This window comes from Rhamphochromis longiceps, linkage group LG7, assembly GCF_057381845.1.
Source record: "Rhamphochromis longiceps isolate RC_006_pf linkage group LG7, R_longiceps_female_GT1.1, whole genome shotgun sequence".
Lineage (NCBI taxonomy): Eukaryota > Metazoa > Chordata > Actinopteri > Cichliformes > Cichlidae > Rhamphochromis > Rhamphochromis longiceps.
This window is the reverse complement of record NC_140563.1, coordinates 66,322,159-66,338,541: the sequence shown is the minus strand read 5'-3', so window position 1 is coordinate 66,338,541 and position 16,383 is coordinate 66,322,159. Positions and strand designations below refer to the sequence as shown.

The following is a 16,383-nucleotide window of genomic DNA, read 5'->3' as shown; positions in this document are numbered from 1 at the left end:
AAAAAAATAGAATTAAAAGAGACAAATGAACAAAGCAAACAAAAGGAAAACGAGCAACCACAACTCCAAATAACGTCCATGTTCAAAAAGGAGCAGGAAGAAGCATAAGCTTATTTAATCCCACCCCTTTTCCACTATCTAGTATCAATAGACTACAGAAATACCTCCTTGCAATTACATTATATGTTATGTGTAATTTTTTTTTTAATATATACACATATATGTTTCTATCTATCCATACATACGTATATACACACATACGCACATATACACATTTTCAATAACCCCATTAACACCTCAAGGATACACAACCTACAATTTTATTTATATATATATATATATATATACCCATACCAACAAACCCGTGCATGCGCGCACACACATGAAAATATTAGACAAGAACACCCTATCAAATCTCTACCTTTTCCCTGTACTCTGTAAAAACCATATCCTTAAACCGCTTTTTAAACTGCGCCATGCTTGGACATTGCTTCATATCTTTACTTAGTCTGTTCCACAGCTTCACTCCACACACAGAGATGCAAAAACTTTTTAATGTTGTACGGATACGAGGATGTTTTAAATTTAATTCCCCCCTCAAATTGTATCCCCGTTCCCTTTTAGAAAACATTTTTAGAATATTGTCAAGAAGCAGGTTATTTATTGCTTTATATATAATTTGTGCTGTGAGAAAATGAACCAGATCTGTGAATTTTAGAATTTTTGATTTTAAGAATAGTGGATTTGTATGATCTCTGTAACCAGTTTTATGGATTATCCTTATGGCCCTTTTTTGTAATATAAAGATTGATGATAGCGAACATTTGTAAGTATTGCCCCAAACCTCTGCACAGTAATTCAAATACGGTGCAATCAGGGAACAATAGAGAATGTGGAGTGATTTGTGGTCCAGAATGTGTTTTACTTTACTCAAGATTGAGACACTTCTTGAAATTTTGTTATGTATATGATTTATATGAGACTTCCAGTTTAATTTATCATCTATAATCACACCAAGAAACTTATGTTCAAGTACTCTTTCAATTTCCACACCATCTACATGAATCTGCACTTGTGCATTTCTAAGGGAATTCCCAAATAAGATAATTTTAGTTTTACTTAGATTTAGCGATAGTGACTTCCTCCTGAAGTCTATGATCATCTCCTTTGTCTTGCCGGCGTTGATTTGGAGTACGTTGGTCTCACACCAGCCAACAAAGTCACTGATGACCCCCCTGTATTCCTGATCATTCCCGTCTGATACGCATCCAATGATGGCTGTATCATCTGAGAACTTCTGTAGATGGCAATCGTGCGAATTATAACAGAAGTCTGAAGTGTAAAGCCTGATGTTGAGCAGTCTAAAATCACAGACCCCCAGCTATGCAAAGTCAGGATAAACTGGTGACAGTGCAAGAGTGAAGAGATATTAGAAGCTCCTTCTGGAACAGTAATGTTAAAGTTTTCACACCAGGCAAAGACACTGTCACCTTTTTCCACAATGTCAATGTAAATCCACAGTGGAGTAAAGCACTATTCTATTGATTTCAGTGTTTTGAAAATAGTTTTTGTAAAGTGTTAGTTTGGACTTGCTTTAGAAATTTGATGGTTGGAGGACTGACACAGAAGATAAGCACTTTATGGGCAAGTTTTAAATGACCCAACCCAACCCGAAAAACTAATTTGTGTGTTACATGTCTTGTGCGTGTCAGGCCAGGAAGTAGGGCTGGGCCATATTATACCGTTCACGGTAATACCGGTATAATGTTAGGCAACGATAGGAAAATGAAATATCGCGATAGAATATGAGTAAAACGCGCATGTGCAGTGCCTTTGTTTTCATATGCACATGGCCGATTGTTGAGTGAAACCAGAATTGGTTTGTAAAAATGGTGCAACTTCAGTGATGTGGAACTGGTTTGGTGTTTGTCCGTCAGATACACGACAAAGCACATTTTTTGCAGAACATGCAAGCGGCTGTCGTTATTGTCGTATTTGTCAGACTAAGATGCTCTGAAATCTGGGAGTAATCTGGGTCCTAAACTCCGTATGCTTCAGGTCAAAAGAACACTGCAGCATCACTGAGAGTTAAAAACTGTCTAAATTCTTTCATCTTTAATAAAACGATCAGCATTGCTGCTTTACCAGGTGTAACTATGAAGTTTAACTTCCAGGCATCCATGAAAACAAAAGTTATTACATTTAACGGAGTTAGAAGTTAGCAGGAAGCTAGCGGAAGTTAGCTCAAGTTAGCTCGCTAGTTTCGCTAGTTACCTAAGCATGATATAGCATGTTCTGACGGAGAGATTTCTGAAAAAATTCAAACGTACAGCTCTGCTATCACTTCCAACATAAATGAAGACAGGAAACTAAACAGCAGTGACGTTTGTAGGGTTACTGAAGTTGGGCTAGCTGGTATATAATGATGTGCTACGTGATGGCTAGCGACACAGCTATGTTAGCATAACATAAACAGTGAAGCTGGAGGACGAACACTAACACTTTTCCACTTATAAAAGTTAACGTTAAGGTTCCTGATAGTTAGAGACAAATGCAATCGCATGGCAGGATGCTGTAAACGGACCAAACTTCAGTCAGGAGAACAACTGAGACAATCCATCCACAATACGAGGTTAGTCATTAATATACTGCAACATGGGAATAGAGCAGCTGCCAGAGAATTCAACATTAATGAATCAATGGTACAGAAGTGGAGGAAGCAAGAAGAATGAGTTTAATAAAGTTTGATTTATCTGACTGCTTTGTTTCCTTTAATGTGCCTTATAATCCCGTGCACCTTATGGTCCGAAAAATGCGTACTGCACACTGCAGTTTAATGTTGCAATGCACCTCTTTTTAACTTCAGTGGATATTATACATGGTTATGCTCAGGATATGTCAGCCCATTTCTACTGGAAATGCCTTTTGGTTAAACTTTCAGCAAGGAATTTGCATTTGCACTGTTACATTTTTATAAAGCTTTAATGTACATAAAAACCAGCTTCTTGTTTAAGTGAAAATAAATGGAAGGTTGTGGAGTTGTATTTTGTCTCGCATCAATTATATCGTCAGTTATATCATTATCGCAAATTTTCAAATATATATCGTGATAAATATTTTTGGCCATATCGCCCTGCTCTACCAGGAAGCAGCTCTGTTTGTTCTGCTGTCAGTCAGTCACTCCCTGAGAAGGGACGCCACCAGAAACTGCTCTTCTCTCTCTCTCTCTCTCTCTTTTTTTTTTAAATTCTTCTGTCCTCTCAGTTCTTTCTGCTCTCTGTCAAACTCTGTCTTTCCCTTCCCAGTCCTGCCGCTCACCGAGGGGGTGGGTGGTGGGAGTGCTTCCTGCCTTTTTGTCCAGCTGGCAGATTGAATAGGAACTCCTGGAAAGCTTAGCAAGATCCAGCGCCAGTGCAGAGAGCTGAACAGAGCTAGGAGTCAGACGCGAACTGAGGAGAGCTCAGAGGAGAGGGGAAGCGATGCCTGTTTCACGCTGCTTCTGATGCCTAACAAGGCCACTACTTACCAGCATCGCTCCTCTGCTTTCCCAGAGCTGCTCAGGAGGAGAGCACATCAAAAGCCCTTTAAGAGTCTGAACTCAGGAGTGGCGAAGTTTGATATGAGCTAACGTAGATGGGTTTAAAAGCTTCCCACAACAAAGTTCTCCACATTCTCAGGTCACAGCTTTCTCGCATGGTTTCAGCTGCTTATAATAGGAATCCATGAAGGAAATTAAGTCACTTGTTACTAGTGGTCAGTGGCAGCGACTGAAGCAGATGGATGAGCCTGAATCTCTTTAACAGATCAAAAGCAGTATCTGCCTCACTGATCCGCATCGTAAAACTGTTTGCCTGTGTGTCCTGCTGTCTCTGCCTTTGTTGTTGTGTTCCTCTAAGCCTGTGTGTGTAGTAACGCTGTGCAGTACGCGTGTCCAGATAAGACCGTCTGCAGGCTTTGGATTGACCGCCTTGCCGACTGACCTTGCAGAAGGCAGTGGTTGAAAGACAGCTTTGGGCCGGTTAATCTGCTGGCTTAACCAGATGCATTGATAGACACTAAACACGCACACATTCACTCACACAATAATGATGTTAACTCTTATTAAGAACCCATTTATTCATGCAATTTACCAAAAAGACAGTCATGTGGAAATGATGCACTGTCCTGCAGGTTCAGGTCACATGCTTCAGTTTGTGCTCCCGTCAGTCAAATCAAACATTTGGTTTGGTTGTGGCTGTCAGCCGAGGTAATTTTATTATTATTGACACTGCTAAAAGCCTGTAATGTGAAGCAGGTTGAACATGCTTACATGGCTTTGCTAGCCAAACGGCAGCAGTCCAGCTAAGTGGTTATGTGCAGGTAATTATTAACTTGATAGGTCAACCCAAGTTTTCCAGTCTACCTCAAAGCACCTTTATAGGAGAGGCCCAGTGTTTGCAGCATATGACCAGTTACAAATATGGACCAGTCTCCTGGGAGTAGAATGATATATTTTACAAACTAATCTCTAATATTAGCAAAAAAAAATCACAGCGGTCGCTGTGGCCCGAAGTAGAAAGGTATGAGTTTATTGATAGGAAACCCACTGTATCACTATGTTGTCCTCCTTTGTTTTTCATTCCTCTTTCCCCTCACCCACTAACCAGTCACGGCAGATGGCTGCCCCACCCTCAGCCTGGTTCTGCTGAAGTCTCTTCCTGCTAAAAGGGTTTTTTTCCCCACTGTTGTAAAGTACTTTCTCATCATTTCGTTGTTGAGGATTTCTCCCAAACATTGAGATACTGAGAATATAGAGACTAGTATCAAATGTAAACAGTTTAAATAATGTGGGAAGCACTTTAGTTAAATAGAAGTAAATAAATTAAAATGATGAAGTCAGTAGATAAAGATGGGACTTGTTCCAACACTGTCATGTTTTCATGGGAAAAGTATAATTGAGCTGTTGTCCCTTTGACATGTTCCTACAGGCACAATTAATCACTATAGCAATGCTTGCATCACACAGTGTATCTGACTGTAGTGCATGCAGGTTTGCTGCACCACTGTTTATTGGCTCAGCAGAATGGAAGTGAGCAACCGTTGGTGGTAACACCTGTGCTTTTCCTGCTCTGACAAGCCAAAGTGATTGCTGGGAAACCCTGTAAAGCACCACACGAAGAAGCAAGACTGAACTATGATGTTGAGGCTTATTTCTTATTTAATTTTGACCTAAAGATTTATTCTGAAATGTCTTGGATTTAAACTAGAGCTGGGCGATAGAACGATAACGATATGTATCGCGATATAACTTTTGCTCGATAGAGAAATTAAGCTATCGCGATAGACCTCGCCGCTCTTGTCCTCTTTATAAAAAAAAAAAAAAAAAAAAAAAAAAGGTCAGCCAATCCAAATTAAGTAGCGCAGAGCCGAACCAATCACAGCCGCAGCGTCACGTCGCGTGCCAAGCCGCACGTGTGTTTGTTTGGGAAGCGGCCAGCAGGTAATGGAGCCAGCGCGTAATGGAGGAAATGAGTGTGCCGACTAGAAAAATCAACCGAGCGTGACCGAAGAGAAAACAGATGATGGTTCCAATGCCGGAGAGATTGTCTAACGGAAGAGCCAAAGAAGTTCCGTAGTGTGAAGGTATTTCGGCTATTTCAAGTCTAGGGCTGAACGATATATCGCATTTGCGATAATATCGCGACATGATCAAGTGCAATTTTCTAACCGCAAAGGCTGCGATTATACTCTGGACATGTCCAAATTCATGGGCTGCATCCTCCTGAGGCCGCATTTGTAGACCGATTACGTCACAGCGACGTGCCGAAGGCTGTCCAAATTACTACCATATCCCAGAATTCATAGCGCGGCCCAGCCAAACTCCAGTTTCCAGCAATGGCGGCCGCTACTAAGTTTTAAAATTACTCATACTAATCTTTCTGGGTCACAAAATAAACTTTTAACATATTTTCAGGCGAGAAAGTAGTTGTGTAAACATCAAATATCTGCTCGGTTTATCAAGATATCCCATATTTGCAAAAGTGCTTCGACGTTTTCAGAGGCGTCTGCTACCCACCAGCTCGACAGCTAGCCGGGAGCTCGAGGGTTAGTGATGCGGCCGAGAACGGCACAACTCCCGGCACATCATTTTCAGATCACCGCGGAGTTTCGCTGCTCGGGTTAAACGTAATATATAAGTCACTTAGACAACCTAAAAATGTTATTGTTGGGCTTTTTTCAGTGTTTTGTTTGTTCGTGAGTAAATCGGTTTGGCTGAGATTAAAGTTATTAGATTAGATAAAATAAAACTTTATTAATCCCCCGGGTGGGTTCCTCCTTGGTTTTCACACAGCTGACTAAACGTCAAACAGAAAACTTATTAAACAGAAGTATGAGACAGTCGAGAATTTACACCAGTGTCTGGTTATATTTTAGATAGCAAGAAGCAGACGGCCGAGTTTATTAAACTCCACCGAGACAGCGGTGACGCTAATCAGAACTAGACCGCCCAATTTCACGCCTTTAAATTTTAAAGGCGTGTTTGTGTGTGTGTTTATACAATTGCTATTATGTTTGCACTTTATGTGTAATGTTACTGACTGCAAAGATCAGTAAGATGTGTGTATTTTTTATTTATTAGTTTTATTTATTTAATATTATTTTTTAATTGAATGACTGTCTAGTAGTTCACAGATGTCGAAAAACTGAGTGTGGTAAAGCCACTGATTTTGTTTATGTATATTTCTGCAATCTGCACATTGTACTGACTTTCATTTTAATGTTTACACCAGGGTTCCTTGTCAGCACTTTATGCTCAGATGTTTGTAAGCTAAAAATAAACTATTGTGTATGTTCAAATATACTGTTGTGATTGAAGAAGTTAAATAAAAATGTCAGTCATCAATTCATGCATCACCTCATGTCATCATAACAGAGGTCTGTCTTCCAGGAAAGAACAGTTTAAAATTAATGTAATATAGTATTGGCCATACTATATGATGTATTGCTTGTCTTTGTTTAATAATACAGAAGACAAAGACCTTAAAAAATAATCGCATATCGCATCGCAATCGCAATATTGGGGCAAAAAATCGCAATTAGATTATTTTCCATAATCGTTCAGCCCTATTCAAGTCTGACAAAAAACAGAGTAGCGTGCACTGTAAATTGTGCCGAAAGCAAGTCTGGAAATACAATAAACTGGTGCATGCGTCACACTGTGCGCCACGTTATTGTTTCGGTGAAATGAATTTCTACAATACTGTTACTGTTAATTCTACTCTCTGCAGTGTTTAAATGCTTACATATACACACAGTTACTGTCCGTCCACACATACGACTAGGGATGGGTACCGGTGTCCGGTGCCATGATGGCACCGGTTCTGACATAAACGGTAGTAACCAGACCGAAAAGCAGCGCACATTTTGGTGCTTTATTTCGGTGCTTTTTTTTCCCTGAGCTGTGATACACTTCTAGCCAATCATTTTACGTTTCCGAGAATAGTAGGCGGGCCCAGGTACGTACGTTCTTTTAGAGCAAACTCAGCAGCCTGCAACAAGTGCTTTAAGCTGATACTGTGATACTGTCAAAGGAGGTAACACCTCAAATCCGATGAAACACCTGGCGACGCATAGCGTTTTTTTTAAAAGCCCAGAAATGCGCCGTATTTGATAGCTTGCTTCGAGACCTCACACCGAGCACATCTACTGCGGGTGGGTTGCCTGTTATGCAACATCCCCCAAAAACACGAAGAGGAGAGTCCTGGCCCCTAGCCCTGCCAGTGTAGCATAAATGATGACGGATGATGATGGCAGCAGCAGCCGTTCTTCTCTGCGTGAGTAGCTAAATGTTGTTCGTGTGTAATTTACGTTGAGTAGGCTAACCACGTTATTACATTAATGCATGTAAGGTGAACTAGCAAACATCATCATAGCTACATGCGGCTGTCTTCTTGTTTGATGGCAGATACTCCCTTCACCCTGGCCAAAAAGGCTAAAATGACCAAAGAAAAAGTGGAAAACAGTTAAACATGAGAGGTTTTTGGACAAAGTTTGTGTTTTTTTCCATTGTTTAAGCACTGCTTCCAGCCAAGAGTGATACCATATATACCCCATAGCTGCAGAAAAGGCTAACATTGTCATCTTTTTACAAAAAACCAGCTGAGCATGAGAGGTTTTTGGACCAATTTTGTGTTCTCTATTCTTTAAGCACCGGTTTGAGCACCGTTTGAGCACCGGCACGGTTTCAAAAGTACCGATTTGGCACCGGTATCGGATAAAACCTAAACGATACCCATCCTTACATACGACTCGGTTCTGCTTCTATGCCCCAGCTTTGTTTACTATTTCCCACCGAGGCTTCTAGACTTCTGATTGGCCAACATTTCTGCACGGTTAGGAATCTAGCGCCACCTGCTGCTTTGGCATGTTCATAGCAGCGTTTTCCTTCATTTCTGCCTTTATGTGTGGACGGGATTATTTTTTTAAAACGAAAACGGAAAATCTCCGTTTTCAAAAATACCCGTGTACGTGTGGACGTAGCCTCAGTCTCTGACTGGAAGCGCTAATTCGTCATTCGGCTTTTGTCAGACTAAAGTAACTGTTAAAACTGTTTGAAAAGCTCAGCTATACAACAAGGAGAGATTGAGAATTTCCTTTTAGTTCTCAGTTTATTTGATATTGACAAAAGTTAGTCAGTTTTGTCTGTTCTTCTGTAAAACAAACTAAGATTTATTTTTAGAATTAATATTTTGTTTCTAAGTGGAATTGACAATTTAGTCTGTTTCGTTTGTTCTATTTTGAAACTTAAACGCTTTAGCGGCTGCCTTTTGTGTAGTTTGCAATATTTGCCTTTATTTATCTGAAAAAGTCTCATGTTCCTTAAGTACATCTACCCTGTTGAACTTATTATGGGAAATGAATATTTAAATCAAAACAAGCTGCTGATTATTTCACATTTTACTTGTGAGCAACGGCACATTTAAATCTTACAAATATAGTTATTTGGCTTATATCGTGATAGATATCGTTATCGCCTGAAATGAAAAAAACATATCGTGATATGAAAAAATCTCATATCGCCCAGCTCTAATTTAAACATATAATTGCAGTAATGTATATAATATTCAAACATCCTGCTGTTGAAAATATTTGGAGCCAGAGACTGTATGTAGATGGATTTTGATGTTTGCATTTTGGCTATAGAATACCATTACAGACACCTATGTAATGGTAACATAAGTGTCTAAAGCACTTAGGCACTTGGAATCATTTCTCTAAGTCGTTTTGGGCGTTGCTCCTTAGGCATTTTCCCAAAGAGAGTGCTGGCAAACTCAGTACAAACATTAAGGGGATTTTGTGCTCCATCTGGTCCAGAAATGTCTCTTCCTGTAGTTGGAGGCTGCGGAAAAAGACATAAAATATGAGCTACTTTTTTTCATTCATAGTTCAAATCCAGACAGGGAGTTGAAATGGATGATTAAATTGTACAGGTGTTGCTTTTATTGTGCCTGCACATCATGTAAAATGCATTCAAGGCTACACACAGCTGTGCTTCATGGTTGTAAAGGAGACACCCTGGACTGATGGGTTCTCATAGGTCATACTCGAGGAGCATCAGGCGACAGCTTCAACAGCAAATTCCTCAAGCTTCAAGGTTTCCTGTTTGGCTTTTCAGCCTCACAGGTGTTCGTTTCTTAAAGTCACAGTGTCATATATTTTGGATATCACGGTGCAGTTTACATTTCTCTTGGATTTTTACCAGTACTTCTACTGGTCATCACAGAGGACACAGAAACATGTAGTGAGAAAGGTCCTGCGGTTTCAAGAGTACATGATGGTTCCCTGAAACTCTGCTGTTGTTTCTCTGAGCAGGCTGAAAGTTGCAGAATGATGTCACACTCTCAAGTTCATTTTTTTCCAGCCTGATCTCTGTCCTGGATCTGTGGTTAGTGTAATATGCATTTAGCCAACCGTGTTAGAGCAGGACGGCAGTCTGTTTACAAACCTGCCTCAGCGCCTCTGGGCGCAGCACCCAGTGCATTCACTGCTTGCTACTCTGCGTACGCATGTGTGTTGGTGCGACTGGCTGGGGTCGCGCACATGTGCGTGTTCATGCATGCTCAGTCAAACCACTGCAGGCAGGCCTCGTTTTGCTCATTCTTCCCCTCTGCTGTGCTCCCGTTCCCTCCGTCTCTATTTTGAGACGCACATGCCTGCTGTGACCCAGCACGTGCCGATTCTGTCAGATTTAGTCTTGGGCTCGGTGGATCGCAGCGCTACACGCCCTTTTCTAAATTTAAAATGATGAAATCAGAAGAAAGTGTGCTGCGCCCATTCGCTGCAGTCAGACTGGGTGCTGACACGGTTTAGTTTGGGCTCTGGATCTCTCAGTCTGCTAAACTTGCAGATCTTTATCATTTGCCAATACACTGACCTTTTCCCCTGTTTGTCCCCCTGTTACAGTTAGTCCCGCTGAGCCTCACGAGTGACTGCAGTTTTCCAACTCTCCTCATATGCCTGTCTGTCTGGCTGTTCTTTCCTTTACACCACTATGTTTCCCAGATATCCCGTTTTCACACTTTCTGGTTGAGGCCTCGCACATGTCTGTTAGAGGTGTATGCGTGTTTGTGCTGTGTGTTAGTTAGCAGGCCTGTCAGGATGTTAGGAGGCCAGCTGCAGCCTCAGGGCAGAATGAGAGAAGCTGAGATCCAAAGAGAGAAAGAGGAGGAGGAATGTCAGGAATCCCATGGGAAAGCCACTCTGACCATTTGTGTGTTTGTTTGTTTTTGTCTCTCTAGCAGTCCAGCCTGCCTTAACTCAGTGAACACATGTTTAATATGCAGGCCTTTTAGTAAGTACATTAATCCTGTAGAGTGCTACTGTGCACTCTGCAGGTATGCCAGTGGTACCTGGGCAATAAATGTTCAAATCATCAGTCAATAAATTACCCCGTGAATGAGTCCAAAAACCTGGAAATAAGTTCAGGATTTTGGAGTCCCGGTGCCTCCCCTTGAAGTCTTAGATATTGCTGGATATTCAGCATCATCAGGCACAGCCACTCACCAGTGGTGGAGGTTAGAGCAGGGCGATATGGCCAAAAATATTTATCACGATATATATTTGAAAATTTGCGATAACGATATAACCGACGATATAATTGATGCGAGACAAAATACAACTCCACAACATTACTAGCGCAAAAAGACAACCTTCCATTTATTTTCACTTAAACAAGAAGCTGGTTTTTATGTACATTAAAGCTTTATAAAAATGTAACAGTGCAAATGCAAATTCCTTGCTGAAAGTTTAACCAAAAGGCATTTCCAGTAGAAATGGGCTGACATATCCTGAGCATAACCATGTATAATATCCACTGAAGTTAAAAAGAGGTGCTTTGCAACATTAAACTGCAGTGTGCAGTACGCATTTTTCGGACCATAAGGTGCACAGGATTATAAGGCACATTAAGCGAAACAAAGCAGTCAGATAAATCAAACTTGATTAAACTCATTCTTCTTGCTTCCTCCACTTCTGTACCATTGATTCATTAATGTTGAATTCTCTGGCAGCTGCTCTATTCCCATGTTGTTGCAGTATATTAATGACTAACCTCGTATTGTGGATGGATTATCTCAGTTGTTCTCCTGACTGAAGTTTGGTCCGTTTACAGCATCCTGCCATGCGATTGCATTTGTCTCTAACCATGAAGAACCTTAACGTTAACTTTTATAAGTGGAAAAGTGTTAGTGTTCGTCCTCCAGCTTCACTGTTTATGTTATGCTAACATAGCTGTGTCGCTAGCGATCACGTAGCACATCATTATATACCAGCTAGCCCAACTTCAGTAACCCTACAAACTTCACTGCTGTTTAGTTTCCTGTCTTCATTTATGTTGGAAGTGATAGCAGAGCTGTACGTTTGATTTTTTTCAGAAATCTCTCAGTCAGAACATGCTATATCATGCTTAGGTAACTAGCAAAACTAGTGAGCTAACTTCCGCTAGCTTCCTGCTAACTTCTAACTCCGTTAAATGTAATAACTTTTGTTTTCATGGATGCCTGGAAGTTAAACTTTATAGTTACACCTGGTAAAGCAGCAATGCTGATCGTTTTATTAAAGATGAAAGAATTTAGACAGTTTTTAACGCTCAGTGATGCTGCAGTGTTGTTTGACCTGAAGCATACGGAGTTTAGGACCCAGATTACTCCCAGATTTAAGAGCATCTTAGTCCGACAAATACGACAATAACGACGGCCGCTTGCATGTTCTGCAAAAAAATGTGCTTTGTTGTGTATCTGACGGACAAACACCAAACCAGTTCCACATCACGGAAGTTGCACCATTTTTACAAACCAATTCTGGTTCATCTGTTTCACTCAACAATCGGCCATGTGCGTATGAAAACAAAGGCACTGCGCATGCGCGTTTTACTCCCATTCTATCGCGATATTTCATTTTCCTATCGTTGCCTAACATTATACCGGTATTACCGTGAACGGTATAATATGGCCCAGCCCTAGTGGAGGTATTAAATTCATGACTGTGGTGTACTTTGGCAAAGTATGGCCTATGGCATAAATAGACCCACAGACCGTCTCAGTCAGCAACATTACAAAAACTGGCCCCAAAATCAGTAGCAGGATAGTGCCAAGGTAGCAGTCCAGTACTGAGCAACTGGCATTGTAGGGTACTTTACATAATTTACATTTAGATGTGAGAGTTAAAGATTCTGGTATCACTGAAAAATAAGCAACCTTTAAATGATGATGGAGGTCGAGATGACAGCAAGGACAGAGAGGAGAAATGGGGCCAACAGGCTGGGCTGGAGAGAGATGGAGAGGAAGAGAAACAGCAGGGAAGAGCTGTGGGGGTCAGCCATCCATCACTGAAGTTTAGGTCACTAATCTATTTACAGAGAGCTGGCACTGCACTTCAACTTGTCATGTGGAACCAATATTTAATTAAAGCTGCACGAGGAAGGCTAATTGGGACGGACCTGCCTTTAGGGGAGGTTTAGGCTGTGGCAGTAACTAAAACAATCAGAAGAATGGAGCTGTCATTTTCAGCTAGTCTTTCACTTCTGCTGTGTACAGCTGACATTTCTGCATGTCATTTGGGAGTGTGTTGGCTTTATTTGATGAGTTTCCTACAATAAAATAGAAAAAAGAAGCAAATATTGCAAATTCTCTCTAAATATTCACTCTTGGCTCTAAATATTGATTCCCTGCAGCTTCGATCCACACACATGGGTGTTGCCCTTAACTTGAATGTGAGTTGAGCCCAGCTGACTTGCAGCTCCCTGCAGTGTTTGCGCTCATCGTTCAAGTGTTTGTGAGGCCTGTTTGGTTTTGTCGAGCCAGCGTGATGTTTGCTGAGGACCCACTGAAATGTTAGCACAGAGTCTCAGCAATTTTAGGTGAGCTGTGTGAAGAGTTCCATCTTTACTTGTGACGCACCTCATTGTCACATCTGCCCCTCAGGCTGGACAGACCACAGACGGAGGCTGCCAGGAAGAGAAACTGAAACCTCTGACCTATGACTTTTTTCTGTCCACAAATGCCAGAGGACACTGCTTTCACACAGGCTGAACAGCCTGATAAAATTGTAGAAAAATTAGTCGGATTGTGTGATACGGAGGGTCAAATATTTGTCTACCTATAACAACTACTGTACGGTGATTCTGCCTCACATTGTCTGGCAGGATGAGTTGAATGGAGTGTCTCATTGTGCAAAACACATGGCAATACTGCTTTATCAGTATCAAGATGTCATTTCAGTGTCATGCATAACAATAACTGTTTAGTTCCTTGTATGAAGTGCATCCATCACACAATAGGCTCTGGATACGCTGTTTGCACCAAAACATTAGTGCCTGACTAACAAAACCAACTGATGCAATAAAGATTCAACTGAATTCAGAGCTGCAGACTGGCAGCGCTGAGTTCCCAAAGGACATGCATTCTTTTCCACATAATAACACTTTCTCTGTGGCGGTGGGATGCACACACAAAAAGGGACACCAATTTTTTTATTTAGTTATTAACCGAAAACTATAAACACAGAGAATGATTAAAGCAGTTAGTGCAGTGAGTGCACAGACTCCAGCGCTGTCATCTTAAAGTGCAGCTGGTGATGGCATGCTTGCTAGCTTAAAAAAATGTTTCTTCAAATGAGTGAGTTGGGCGTGGTGTAGCAGAGGAAGCTGCAGCAGACAAACTGGATTCCCAACTCGCGTCATTGTCAGAATGTCAATCATAGCTGAGCAAATACACACAGGGGCGACCGTGGGGTTAAGAGGGGGTAAAGAATGCAATCCAGCAAAGCATTACACCCTCTCGGCGTAGCCTGATGATATGCACAGCTGTCCTATGAGCAGTAAGAATGAACCCATGCAGATTTAACCCCCAGCAGGTGGTTTGTTTAGAGGATGAAAGGAGTCATACGAGGGGAAAAAATGATGGAAAACTTTGAGCTGAAACCCTTCATTGGGGTCTGTGGTTTTAAAGCTTCTGACATGTAATGAACACTTGGTTTGTTGTCAACGGTTTGCAAAAAGAAAGTATTTGAATGACACAGGAGCCTGAGACTTTTTACAGCAGACTTTACTTTTAGCGGACGTTACTGGAAAATTGCTTATCAATCAAGAATTACTGGAGCAACATCTGACTCACATTAAAATGGAAATACTCCAGCTTCCTGCTTTCAGGCTGCACACAGATGCTGTATGTAAGAGCTCAGTGGACTGTACTGCACTATACACGGTTTTCTCAGCTGCTCCTTTCAACGCAGATTTAAAGTCAGAGGCAGTAATTCAGCACGCTTTGATAGTGACGTTGATATTCTGTTTGGTCTGTTTAGAACTAGTATTGATATTTGATTTTGTCTTTAAATGGAGTTGAAAATTCAGACCTGTCAGTCTATATAATGACACAGAAACGTGGTATACATTTGGATCAGTTCTCAGTTCTACCCAAAGCATTTTTTTAAATATGTAAATGGTGTGAAAAATACCTATTTCTATACTAATAACATTACATCAGTATTGTTGACCACTCTGTGATTTGTCAAGTAAAAACTGCGTAAACATCTGCTTATTAAACATGAGAAAAGGCCTCTTTGTGCAGCCGCTAGCAATTTTAAATTCGAGTAAAGAGTTTTTTATAGAGGAAAATGGTAAAATGGATTATAGAATACTTTACTTGGATGCTTGGACGTTGGTATGTATATGTGCAGGAAACACTGAAAAAGCACACACATCAATGTCAACACCGGGTAACAGAAAAGTCATAGACATGTTTCCACCTACTTGGAATCACATAAAGACAACAATGCTGGAGCTGAAACATCAGTGAGTTAATTGATTTGGTGGCATGTTTTTAAAGGACAACTTGAGGAAATTCTGTGAGTCACGTGTCTGCTAACTGAAATTTAAGGGTTTCAGATTGTTGGACAACTTAAAAAAGACATTTTATAGATGTTGCAAGATTACAAGCGTCCTCTGACCTCTATGAACAAAACATCTGGAAAATGATCTGCAGATGGCTAAATAATAACACGCGTCGACACATTTTTGCCATTCTTTGTAAACTGGATGTGTTCTGGTTTTCTCGTAGCACCTTTAAATTCTCTTACCTGATAGATCTGATTCAGAATTTTAATTTTTGCTCGGTAACCTTTTTTTGTCCAGTACTCTAATCTTGGTCTGTTTCTGATGTGTCCTTTTTGGAAACCCCCTCAAGCTACTGTGTACCCAGCCCAGATTGATGTTTGGCCACAGATTACTCCAGTTTTCAAAGCCTGAAATTGTGTCGTGGGAGTCGGTCAGAGGTCTTGCTGGGACAGGCAGCCCTCCTTCCCTCCAACCAAACACTCCTCCAGTGCCTTTTCATGAGACGCAAGCCAGATGCTCAGCTATTAATCATAGGCCTGTGTGATGGAGAGGGCGAGCATATGCAATGTGTATGTTTGGACTGACTGTGCTCTTTGTCAAGTAAATGTTTGTGCAGCTTCTGTGCCGTCAGTATGGGAGAAGGGAATGGAAAGTTGGCACTGTGAGGACCGAAATAGAGAGATTTATACTTGAAGGACGCACTGAGCGAGGAGGACAGAGGAAGAGTAGATAAACGGGGGGTGGGTGAGAGAGAAAGTCAGCAGGAGATGGAGAGGAAATGTTTTATTCCCTCCATCTGAAAGCTTTTCATGCTGGCAGATCAGTCTCTGACCTTTCCCCTTACAGACAGTGAATCTGCTTTATTATCTGCACTGCATCCATGTCTCTTCAGGCCATCTCAATATTGTGTTCAGTGCATGCACATGCTTTTATACATGCGTTATGTAAAGTCCTTTTTGTCATGTGTTCAGCTGGTTGTACTTAGAAAACAGTAAGATTATATAACGTTGCTT

The 16,383-nt window shown here is 41.1% G+C and overlaps 1 protein-coding gene across 2 annotated transcripts in view; it reads left to right on the top strand.

Annotated features, from left to right (window-relative positions):
- Positions 1-16,383, top strand: part of LOC146666744 (septin-7-like) — a 69,455-nt gene that overhangs the window by 19,281 nt on the left and 33,791 nt on the right. The window lies entirely within an intron of this gene.